Raw genomic sequence first — 13,061 nt, forward strand, 5'->3', positions numbered from 1 at the left:
ACAGTGGTATGTCAACAAGAGGGCGTCTCCTTTCCATGTAGCTACAGCCTCTCGCAGAGGTGGATTAACTACACCGATGGGAGAAGCTGCTGCAGCATTTTAAGTGTAGATCTGCTCTTAGATAGTGTTACCTCTGCATATTCACATTCCTCTCTTGCTTTCTTAACTTCTTTAGATTTTGGGTTAAGAATTCCTGCGTTAGTGAAAAGAACTAAAGGGTGGCTGAGACCATTTCCCCTTTTATACTTTTGAAACCCTGTGTGAAGCAGTGTGAATAGAAAGAGCGAGTATCTCCAGTAAACACTACTTTCTATGTGATCCTGGAATGTGCAGCGTAAGCACCTAGATACTACAAGTGTAAATAGCCAGAGGGAGCCAGATTAAAGAACTGCAGCTACTGGTATTTTCTCTTTTTCATTTAATATCCTTCCAGGAATGGAAAAGAGTAACAGAAGATATCAAAAACAGCAGGTTGCATCTCATAGGTTTCCATGAGGCTGAAGCAGCTCTTATGGTCTTTTCTGTACATTTCCACTTCACTATCTAGACACAAGTAAGTTGCCAGTGCAAAGAGGATAGTTACATTTACAGTGATTGAAAAACTATATTCTAGCGAGTATTTCAAGTATGTTTTTCTTTTTTCATTCCCACTTTACCAGTGTACCTTTATCAAAGGGAGACTGATCTTGTTAGTAGGTCAACAGAACGAAAAAGCTATATTGTAAAATAACTGAACTCTTAAGGAAAAAACACTCTTGAAAATATATAATTTTTAAAAAGATCTCACTGGTGCTGGAAAAGATGTAATCTTGCAGGTGTAAATTGACAGTTAGCAAGCCATGTTTGAGAAGTGCAACTTTCTCAGGTTACAAGCTGTTGCTCATTTTTTATTAAATCCTTTCTCAGTTCATGCAAGATCTTAAATTCTTTGTGTCTGAAGATGAGATGATGGCCAAACATGCCCTACGAGTTAACATACAATGCCCATTCTAATGCAGCTATTACCATTCACTAGTTCTTTTGGCTGAAGAGCACCACATTGCTGTATGAAGCTCAGACCACAATAGTTCACTTTCTGTGTGAAAAGATCTGTTAGTGAAGAAAGAGATGATAGCTTAAAAAGGTTGAAGACTTTTGGACAACTTTCCAGACATCTTTAGCTACTTTAAATGCCTTCAGTTAAGAGGGTACTACTCCCTTGGATTCTAGAGGCACAGGTCTTCCTTGACCTCCAACAGATTGGAAGTCTGCCCATAGACACTCCTCTTTCAGGCAGAAGTTCAAACATTTTTGTCAGTGGTCTGCCTTATCTCAGTGGTAAGATTGCCTGTTGCATTGAGCACCAGGCAGACAGTTTGATGTGATAGTCAACAGCTTTAACTATTCAGTTTTAGATTTGTACTCTTTCCTCTTCCTCTCCATTTTCAGAGATCCCTCTCATGAGAAGATATTAAGGGAAGAAGTTACCTTCCTTCTCTAAAAAGAGGGTATGGAGATGGTCTTTTAGTAATAAAAAGGAGAACATGTTTTACTCCTATTATTTCTTGTTACGGAAAGAAAAGAGGTTGTGTTGACAGCATCTCTTATACCTGATAATCCATCCATTTTATGAGAAGTATCTCTGGTTTTGTGTAGGAAAAGGCCACTATCATTATGATATCCTACCCTTTGGTCTTTCTAGATCACTGAATGTTTTCACTGCTGAGTCTTCATTCCTCAGACAACACAAGTATCATTGTTTCCCTGTATTTAGACTGTTGACTGATCAGAGTATCATGAGCTCAGGGAGTGTTCTTGTTTCTAGGGAAAACATACAGATAGTTCCAACCCTTGAGGTTTTGCCTAAGTAATGAAGCACCTATTTTTATCTTGGCATAAAAAAGGGGTTATTCCGAGCACTGAGTTTTCCATACCATTTGAGAGATAGTATCCTCTGGGATCCCAGCACCCGAGAAGTGTACTGTTCTTCCTGCAGATGTTAGGCGTAATAGCTTCATGCACCCATGTGACCCCACTTACTAGTGCTATACCCGAGGCCTCTGCAGAAGAACTGGTCCACTGAAGAAGAAATCCTGCAAGGTGATCTTTTTACCACTTAAACTTTCCTAGACAGGATTCCTGCCCAATGAAGACAAGTGGTCTGTACTTTTTGATTTCTCTCATTTTGAGCCCCATATATTCAGACCCCGGCCAGCTAGTCATCACTATAGTTGTCTCTTCGGGGTATGTGTTGCTGCTTCTCCTTTGCTAGACAGCATTTGCTCTGTTTATTAATTCTTCTCTCTTCTGGTACTTTTATATCCCCTGTAGAAAAAGAATCTTCTCAGGAAAGTGCATGTATTTGGTGTAGGGGTGCTCAGACTCCTGTGTTCCTTCAGGCAGTAATTTCAGTCTTCCAAAGATTGAACTGGAAAATAAATAAGCACCACTTACTTGCCCCCCAATTCCTTTTCCTCTCTCAGGTGGCTCAGTTCAAGTTCTAACTAGGAGTAATGGCAAGAAATTAAGAAGTATAAAATCTAGGATGAATATCAGGATAAACTTCGTAGCATTGAGCTCTATTAGCCTGTGGAATAGTATCTCAAGAGAAGTGCTGGAAAGTCTGTCACTTGGGACTTCTGATGGATGAACTAAACAAAGCACTTTCCTTGGTAAAGATTTTTTGTGATTATTTGTGTCACAGTTCAGGGCAACTGCATCTGTATTTCTCCGCCATGGTCCACCAAGGGCATGCACTCTAGGCTCCCGGCTCCTCAGCTGTCACCTCTCTTGGGCAGAGACCCACATTTCTGTCCCTCCTGACCATTGAATTTTGAGGCTGCATAGTTCCCTGCCCACACTGTGATATTTCCAGCATGCCAGACTGCCTATACAGACCAGTGTCTGTGCTTTGCTTTCTCTCTGAAGGCTATGAATAACTAATTGCCAGCAATTACAAGTTACCCCACAGCTCTTAATAAGCAATCACATTTATTCTTAAGTGAAAGCATTACAGAGAAAACATATTAAAAACAACAAAAGTACTTACAAACATGCTAATAAGCTTACCAGAAATCATCCTCCTACTTCACCAAGGTCTCTGATAGGAGTCTGCCCTTTAAACAAGGTCACACGTTCATAACAGCTTAGCTTAGAACTAGCACACCCAAGGATAAATTAGTTTTTCCTTTATATAGCTTGGGCCTTTGATGTTGAGACTCCAGGAACAGGTAATCAGCAGATAACGGTCCTCTCCCCAGGGCATATCTTCAAAAGGCTAGGTTTTTTGCATAAACAGAGCTGGGGAATTTTCATTCACCTCCCTGTAGAGGCTCCTCAGGCAAACTTGTTACTGTTTGTCCCAAAAGTCCATTCCTGTCTGGCACGTTATTCAGTGCCTCCTTTGAAATTCATAACTCTTCCCAGGATTCCCCTCACATCTCCGTGCTGGAGACATTACATACAATCTTGGCCCACAATAATACATAACCTTTGCATTTGATACAATGGATTGCAAAGATACTTAAACTTCATTCATTAAGATTTTTGAAGGATGTTGCAGGAAATTGTCAGATTTGTCACAATCAGCACCAGATGATTGAAGTCACACTAGCTATACACCTTAGTTAGATGTTTCAATTAAAATGATTACCTGTGAAATAGTGAGAAATTTTGGTATATAATTTGACATGGAAATTTATTGTTAAAGCAGTTTACATCTTGTTGTTTTCTGCAGACTCAGGAAGAGAACACAGAATCAGTTCACATTTGGAAAGTTTTCTTTTCAGCAATAAGGGCTAAAACATATAATCTGATCTTCAGAAGTGTTGAGTACTCACAATTCCTGCTGAAGTCAGTGAGAGCTGTAGGTGCTCAGCCCTTCTGAAAAAAATAGGCATTTTACAATTAAAAAAAAGTTTTAAATTCTGCAAAAATTTGTTTGGGCATCAAATAATCAGCAGCAGGAGGAGGGTTACTGAGAGTTGTGAGCAGCCAGAGTGCCGCCCTCGCAACTCTTGCAGATCAACATGCATTTTAGCTGTTTGGCCACCAGGGGCACACTGTTGTAGCTGCATACTGTTTTTGCTCAGCCGGACATTTTTTCTTGACTGTGAAGTTGTTCTAGCGTGTTGTACCTCTGAAGCAAAGCATTATAGTAGACTCTGCTCTTTGTCTCTTGACTGGGCTCTTTTCCACCGCAGCCAGTTAGAACAAGAGTTGGCTGCCATCTTCAGGACCTGGTTTCCCCAACTGCTTCTATCCAGCTTTACATTTTCAGATCAACTTCTCCCAGCTCTTCCTTCTGCAAATCCACAGCCTGGTTCTGTAGCACGGCCTACTTCTGGGAAGGAGTATTAGCATTCCAGTGGTCCCCTTTTTAAATGTCTCCTGACTTAAGATGAGGAGGACTTGGTTAACAAATTTTCCCATCTGGGAGACTTCTATGCGCCAGAGTCTGAAGGTGAGCCACTGTCTTACACTGAAAGTTTAAAGACATTGCTAGTACATTCACTTCCTTGGGAGGTAAGTTCCCTAGGCTGGAGTATCAAATGGATATTTTTGTAGGTATATTGAATGGAAAATGTTGGCATTCTCATTCTATAAGGAATTCATAGACATCATATTTCAGTATGTTAACATACTAATGGATCTGTGGCTCTCACTCAGGTTGCTTCTCTTAGATATTCTGTCTCTGGAGGAATTAAATAAAGAAAAAGCAACTGAATGGAATGTTGCTTTCCCTGACTTCAGAATCATCTCTCTACACCACTCTCTGGCTGCTACCCAAAATTACTGACAAGAAGGATCACTGGAGGGTTTTCACCTTCCTCTGCATCATGGGGGCACACGTCACTTGCTGGTTTAAATCAGAGTAAATGGCGGATTCTCTGTAACGTGAAGTCTTTAAATCACGATCTGAGTACTTTAATAATTCAGCAAGAGGTTCTGGGTGTATTACAGGAGTGAGTGGGTGAGGTTCTGTGGCTTGTGATGTGCAGAAGGCCAGATTAGGTCCCTTCTGGCCTTGAAGTCTATGAGTCTATTATTTAGCTCTTCTCAAGGCATGAGACATTTCTTGAATGGCATTTAAGATTGCTACTCATCCATTCCTTTTTTTCTGTTCTGTCCAGCCAGATGTTTATTGACCTTGCTTCTGATGAACTAAATCAGGAGCATGAGATTTTTAATGAGTTACGCAATATTAATTACTTTGTAGCTTTCTCTGTGCTCTCTCTTTGGATTGAGTATGCCTAGCAACATGGTCAGATGGTCTGACTACTGTGAGGAGATGCAACATCTGGCATTTGGCTGGAATCCAGACTTTACAGTTAAATGCAGCTTTGCTTTATAAAGGGGGACAAGATGTTAAATAAGGTGGTAAGAGTGTCAGGATGGGTGAGGTAGTGTCTTTTATTGGACCAAATTCTACTGGTGAGAGAGACAAGCTTTCGAGCTTACACAGAGTTCTTCTTCAGGTCATCTTCAAGACCTGAAGAAGAGCTCTGTGTAAACTTGAAAGCTTGTCTCTCACAAGCAGAATTTGGTCCTATAAAAGATACTATCTTACCCACCTTGTCTCTCTAATATCCTGGGACCAACACAGCTACAGCAACGCTGCTTTCAACAGTGGTAAGAGTGTGACAGATATTGCAGTCCCATGCAATATCTTTAAGGACCATATTCTATTAAATTTGTGTATCACTGTGGCTAGGGATTGTATGCCACTCCAGTGGGGAGGGTTCCCACAACTTCTCCAGGAACCAAAAGCAGTGGGAGGTGGTGAAGGCAAATTACTCAGATTGTAACCCCCACACGAGAGTTTCCACCACCTGGGGAGGCTCCCATATACTGGTTTAAACTGGATTGTCCAGAGACCTTAAGACAGTGGTGGGAAACCTGTGGCCCATCAGGGTAATGCGCTGGCAGACTAAGAGACAGTTTGTTTACATTGATTGTCTGCAGGCACAGCTGCCCACAGCTCCCAGTGGCCGCGGTTCGCCATTCCTGGCCAAGGGCAGCTGCGGAAAGCAGCAGCCAGAACGTCCCTGTGGAATGCACCACTTCCCACAGCTCCCATTGGCCGGGAATGGCGAACCGCAGCCACCGGGAGCTGCGGGTGTTCGTGCCTGCGGACAGTCAATGTAAACAAACTGTCTCGCAGCCTGCCAGCGGATTACCCTGACCAGCTTCAGGTTGCCCACCGCAGCCATAAGACAAAGAAAGGAGTTTTGGATAAAAGTCTGGGTTAACACTGACTCAGGCCTTCTTTCTGATCCAGAAAACAGAGAGGGCCTTCTGTCCAAGGGCAACTCCAACCCTTGCATAAGGGTCCGAAAGACTTTGGCCTAGTAGCATGGATGACCCCGGGATGTTTATTGTGTATTTAAATCTGTTTGTTGTTATGTTTTCTCTGTAATGCTTTTACCTTAAGAATAAATGTGCTTGCTTAGAAAGAGCTGTGTGGTAACTTGTAACTGCTGACAATACGCTGTTCACAGACCTTGGAGACAAAGTACAGATGCTGGCCTTTAGGCAAATTGGCTTGCTGGCCCTGGGGATATCGCAGTGTAAGTCAGGGAGTTGTTCAGCCTTACAACCCCCTGGTCAGAAGGAAGTCGCACAAGGATCCCTGCCCAAAGACGGGTGATGGCTGGAGACCTGAGACTTGCCTGGGAACTCTTGGAGTGAACTACGGAGTGGGGAATACAGGTGTAGTTACCCTGAAACTGTGACAAAGATAACTACTTATCTTTTCTCCAATCATTGTGTTTCTCAAATGTCTGCCCTGGGAGACTAATGAATCCTGTTGGACTGTAGGAATATAAAGAATAATGGTGATCAGCCACTGGGCCAGTGTATTAAAAGCATACTGGACCATTATACTCTTTTTACTTTGACTATTGAAGCATTGCCATTTAGGTATCCCCCTTCCTCTGCATCTTCACAGAGATGACCTGTGACAAATACATCAATAAGAAAGGAGGCTTATGAGCTAGTATTTGGTTTTTTTCCCAGTTGATTGTAACATAGATTTGTTATATATACATCTTATGCCTTTTCTGTGGTGAAAGTAAAAAAGTTTTTCTTTTCCTAAACCACAGGATCTACAAAGTCTAGACCAGTAAACAGTAAGCAGCCTGTTGGATCCATCTTAATGCCACTTAGAACCAGAATCAAGCATTTCTGTCTCTTGGAGAGTTTATCTAATTGCTGTTAAAATCAGTTGGATTTCTGCAGTGGCTATGTTTCATACAGCTCTGTTGATGGAACTTCAAGATGTTTGGAATAAACTTTTTCAGCCACCTGTGAAATGGGCCTTCACATGTTATGGCTAGTAACAAGTGGGGAGAGCACAGGCCCATTGTGACGGGTTTGGGCCCTTTGGGGTGTCAGCTTATGTGCTGGGGTTTAACTGAGCCTCCTCTGCTCAATCAGCCTATTCTGCCAGCCTGGGTCCCCTTTTCCTGGCCTTGCTGGGCTAGGCTCACAAGCCTCTTCCAGCCAAGCACATAGGCAGGGCCACACCCAGCTGCACAGAGAGAAAGAGATCCACTCTGGAAAGATTCAAAAGCTTTTGGGGCTCTCCCCAACACTCTAGTGCCCTCTCCCTTTAAGGGGTACAAACCCAAAGGTTTTCTGACATTCGCCCCCTCTCTCAATGTGGAGGGGGATATGCACAACTTCTTGCCCCCCCAGTTAGAAATTACATAAACTGGGTTATATTATAAACAAGCAATAAGTTTATTAACTACAAAAAGTGATTTTTAAGTGAATATAAGAGATAACAGACAGAACAAAGCAGATTACTGAGCAGATAAACAGAAGTACACATGCTAAGCTCAATACACTTAAGGAACAGGTTACAAAATGTAATTTCTTACCCTAAGTGTTATTTTAGGCAGGTTGCAAAGTTTCTGTGGTTCAGAGTTCCAGTTATAATTCTTTTCAGTCTGGACTCCCCACTGGTTTCCCTTCAGGTGGCTTTAGCAGACTTTCTTCTTGGGCAGACAGGCCATGGAGAGGAGGAGCCTCGTTTGCTTTCCTCGCCACCATTAAATTGGATTTACATAAGGCAGGAATCCTTTGTTTCCCAAATCTGACCCCCCTCCCTTCCAGTGGAAAGTTACAGAAAGTCCTAGGTAATATTTAGTATCAGGTGACAAGATCACCTGACTATGTAGTATCACAGCATCCATGAGTCAGGTGCAGTATGTAATGTCTGCAGGAAGGCCAAGCCTTTTCTCAGTCCATTGTCCTCGCTAATGGGCCATCTGCCCTGTCTGGCTTTTCCATTGTTGTACCTGAAGTATTAGCAGTGGGCGTCACTCAAAGTAACATAGTTGAAATACAGATACATAGTTAATATTCCTAACTTCAGATACAGAAATGATACAGGCATACAAATTGGATAATCACATTCAGTAAATTATTCAGGAAGGACTGGCAGGGCAGAAAAGGTGGGGGAGTTGCACTGTGTAAGAGAGCAGTATGACTGCTCAAGCACCAGTATGAAACTGCAGAAAAACCTGAGAGTCTCTGGATTAAGTTTAGAAGTGTGAGCAACAAGGGTGGTGTCATGGTGGGAGTCTACTATAGACCACCAGACCAGGGGGATGAGGTGGATAAGGCTTTCTTCTGGCAACTAACAGAAGTCACTAGATCGCAGGCCCTGGTTCTCATGGGAGACTTCGATCACCCAGATATCTGCTGGGAGAGTAATACAGCGGTGTACACACAATCCAGGAAGTTTTTGAAAGAGTAGGGGACAATTTCCTGGTGCAAGTGCTGGAGGAACCAACTAGGGGCAGAGCTCCTCTTGACCTGCTGCTCACAAACCAGGAAGAATTAGTAGGGGAAGCAAAAGTGGAGACGAACCTGGGAGACAGTGACCCTGAGATGGTCGAGTTCAGGATCCTGACACAAGGAAGGAAGGAGAACAGCAGAATACGGACCCTGGACTTCAGAAAAGCAGACTTTGACTCCCTCAGGAAACTGATGGGCAGGATCCCCTGGGAGAATAAGATGAGGGGGAAAGGAGTCCAGGAGAGCTGGCTGTATTTTAAAGAATCCTTATTGAGGTTGCAGGAACAAACCATCCCGATGTGTAGAAAGAATAGCAAATATGGCAGGTGACCAGCTTGGCTTAACAGTGAAATCCTTGCTAATTTTAAACACAAAAAAGAAGCTTACAAGAAGTGGAAGATTGGACAAATGACCAGGGAGGAGTATAAAAATATTGCTTGGGCATGCAGGAGTGAAATCAGGAAGGCCAAATCACACTTGGAGTTGCAGCTAGCAAGGGATGTTAAGAATAACAAGAAGAGTTTCTTCAGGTATGTTAGCAACAAGAAGAAAGTCAAGGAAAGTGTGGGTCCCTTATTGAATGAGGGAAGCAACCGAGTGACAGAGGATGTGGAAAAAGCTAATGTACTCAATGCTTTTTTTTGCCTCTATCTTAACTAACAAGGTCAGCTCCCAGACTACTGCACTGGGCAGCACAGCATGGGGAGGAGGTGACCAGCCCTCTGTGGAGAAAGAAGTGGTTTGGGACTATTTAGAAAAGCTGGAGAAGCACAAGTCCATGGTGCTGGATGCACTGCATTCAAGGGTGCTAAAGGAGTTGGCGGATGTGACTGTAGAGCCATTGGCCATTATCTTTGAAAACTCATGGCAATCGGGGGAGGTCCCAGATGACTGGAAAAAGGCTAATGTAGTGCCCATCTTTAAAAAAAGGGAAGAAGGAGGATCCTGGGAACTACAGGCCAGTCAGACTCACCTCAGTCCCTGCAAAAATCATGGAGCAGGTCCTCAAGGAATCAAATCTGAAGCACTTAGAGGAGAGGAAAGTGATCAGGAACAGTCAGCATGGATTCACCAAGGGCAAGTCATTCCTGACTAATCTAATTGCCTTCTATGATGAGATAACTGGCTCTGTGGATGAGGGGAAAGCAGTGGATGTGTTATTCCTTGACTTTAGCAAAGCTTTTGATACAGTTTCCCACAGTATTCTTGCCAAGAAGTTAAAGAAGTATGGACTGGATGAATGGACTATATAGTGGATAGAAAGCTGGCTAGATCATCGGGCTCAATGGGCAGTGATCAATGGTTCCATGTCTAGTTGGCAGCCAGTATCAAGCAGAGTGCCCCAAGGGTCAGTCCTGGGGCTGGTTTTGTTCAATATCTTCATTAATGTTCTGGAGGGTGGCGTGGATTGCACCCTCAGCAAGTTTGCAGATGAGGTAGATACACTGGAGGGTAGGGATAGGATACAGAGCGACCTAGACAAATTAGAAGATTGGGCCAAAAGAAATCTGATGAGGTTCAACAAGAACAAGTGCAGAGTCTTGTACTTAGGATGGAAGAATCCCATGCACTGCTACAGACTAGGGACTGAGTGGCTAGGCAGCAGTTCTGCAGAAAAGGATCTAGGGGTTACAGTGGACGAGTGGATATGAGTCAACAGTGTGCCCTTGTTGCCAAGAAGGCTAATGGCATTTTGGGCTGCATAGGTAGGAGCATTGCTCCCAGACTGAGGGACGTGATTATTCCCCTCTATTAGGCATTGGTAAGGCCTCATCTGGAGTACTGTGTCCAGTTTTGGGCCCCACACTACAAGAAGGATGTGGAAAAATTGGAAAGCATCCAGCAGAGGGCAACAAAAATGATTCGGGGACTGGAACACATGACTTATGAGGAAAGGCTGAGGGAACTGGGATTGTTTAGTCTGTGGAAGAGAAGAATGAGGGGGGATTTGATAGCTGCTTTCAACTACCTGAAAGGGGATTCCAAAGAGGATGGATCTAAACTGTTCTCAGTGGTAACAGATGACAGAACAAGGAGTAATGGTCTCAAGTTGCAGTGGGGGAGGCTTAGGTTGGATATTAGGAAAAACTTTTTCACTAGGAGGATGGTGAAGCACTGGGTTAGCTAAGGAGGTGGTAGAATCTCCTTCCTTAGTGTTTTTTAAGGCCTGGCTTGACAAAGCCCTGGCTGGGATGATTTAGTTGGGGATTGGTCCTGCTTTGAGCAGGGGGTTGGACTAGATGACCTCTTGAGTTCTCTTCCAACCCTGATATTCTATGATTCTATGATAACCTTTCCAGTGATACCGTACAACACCCATCTTACATAAAGTACATCTCAGTTATGTCGTATTCATATTATAAGCATATTTTCATAAAGAATATGGAGTGAAACATCACACCCATTATTGATCAGAATTGATTATGTCATCTTTTGTGAAAGAAAGCTGGCTGGTGACCTACAGCAGGTAGTGGTTAGGCTCTTACGCAAGAAACCATCTGTTTGACAGGAACAATCTTTCCACTTTAAAGATACCTTAATTGACACGTATGTTCTTTTAGATTCCTGGATTTCTCTGGCTTTAGACCTGGGGAAAAAATTGAAAGAACACGTTTTGCTTTGTTTGGTCATCTTCTGGCAGTGATCAGAGGTCATAGTACATACAATTTTATTAAATTGTATAAGTTTTGATAAGGCTATCCTGAGTTACTGTTAACTTGTCTGTAGGAGCTGATAGAGGTGAATGGGATTGTTTTACAGAGGATCTGTTTACTCATATAGGGAAGACTCAGAGTATTGTGATGGGCAATTGCATGTCCTCTCCTAGTGAAGGTCCCACAGCATTCCATCCTGTCACCCTCATGTATGTAAGGCTGTTGAAGAAAGGCCTTTTGAACTGCAGTATTATCATTAAGTTGATGAAAATGAACTCTGTGTTTCCACATCAAACCTGGAATATTCAGTTTTTCTACTTTCTCAGTGCTTGGTTTAAATTCAATAACGAAAAAATGAAGCTGGTGTTGCTAGGTAGAGGAAAATACATTTGAAAAGAAAGGGAACTGTACCTACTCCCTTGATTGAAAAGGTACTTTCACAATTTTTCTCAGTTGTTTGTGATCTTGGGATTTCATTAAATTGATCATTTGTTTCTTGAGTCCAGACTAGACCAACTTGTTCCTTCCGATGCAGATCTCAACACAGTTATCTGTTCTTTTTGTCACTATATTGGCATATAGTCTTAAGACTGACTTTGAAGAATATAGATAACATTCAGCTAGCCAGCATGCAGGTTAATTGAGGCAAGTCCGTCAGCATTCAGCCTGATTGGGGCAAGTCAACATGAGCAGTGGTTCAGAATTCTTTCTGGAGTGCAGTTCAAGCAAGGGATACCATTATAAAGCCATGAGTGGCTTGGGAGCTGACTGTTTTAGAGAGAACCTCTTCGCTCTTGCACTGTTGCAGAAATTGTGTCTTATCAAAATACCTTTGCTTTCTGTCTCATGGTTTAATTCCTGGGTATGGGCACAGAGCAGTTTTGGTGGAATGCCCTTTGTTCTTGATTTCTCTCCAGTAGTCAGAGCCCCTTTTTTGGCGGGGGGGGGGGAGGTATGATTTATTTTTAATTGGTTGGAGGGCGGATACTATGTAAGATATATATTAAAAATTTGGGCCTGTACCCAGGATATTTATCTCATGAAGGGTGGAACTTGTTGAGGTAGGAATGGGTTTGATTTACGCCAGTTGTTGACAGTTGGTTGTTTTAATTTTTGTATTAGATTTCCAGATACCAGTTGGTGGGGTACAATATAAAAAAGAAAACAGTCATAAAAATCTTCTCTCTGCTGAAGGCCCAAGTCCTTTCAACACCTAAAGTTTTTGAGTCATAGGTGAGGGATTTAGGAGAGCATTTCTGTGCCTTTTTAAAAAATCCTTGTTCAGGAGGAGTTCCATCTTTCATAATCAGTACAGAACTGGGAAGCAGGAGACCTTCAAAACTCCTTTTCCCCATAGCAGTGCCACTACCCTTGGGAAGTATTCCTTTTGAATGGATGCAGGTTCAAGCATCAGAATAGAGATTGTGTGTAGTCCTTCCTACACCTTCTCCTCTCTTTCATGTTGATCCAGAAGTAGGACACAATCTGGCTCTAAATATACAGAAAATGAGTGTCTGTGTAGCGCTGAGTGACCTTGATACCTGTTGACAGTCATTGGCATTTGAGAGAGCTGAGCACCTCAGTGGATCAGATCTCATGATATTACATGATGCAACATTTCCT

At 42.7% G+C, this 13,061-nt stretch overlaps 1 protein-coding gene across 3 annotated transcripts in view; it reads left to right on the top strand.

Moving 5' to 3' along the window:
* CREM (cAMP responsive element modulator) overlaps positions 1-13,061 on the top strand; it is an 80,738-nt gene that overhangs the window by 21,575 nt on the left and 46,102 nt on the right. The window lies entirely within an intron of this gene.

This window comes from Caretta caretta, chromosome 2 (assembly GCF_965140235.1).
Source record: "Caretta caretta isolate rCarCar2 chromosome 2, rCarCar1.hap1, whole genome shotgun sequence".
Classification (NCBI taxonomy): Eukaryota; Metazoa; Chordata; order Testudines; family Cheloniidae; genus Caretta; species Caretta caretta.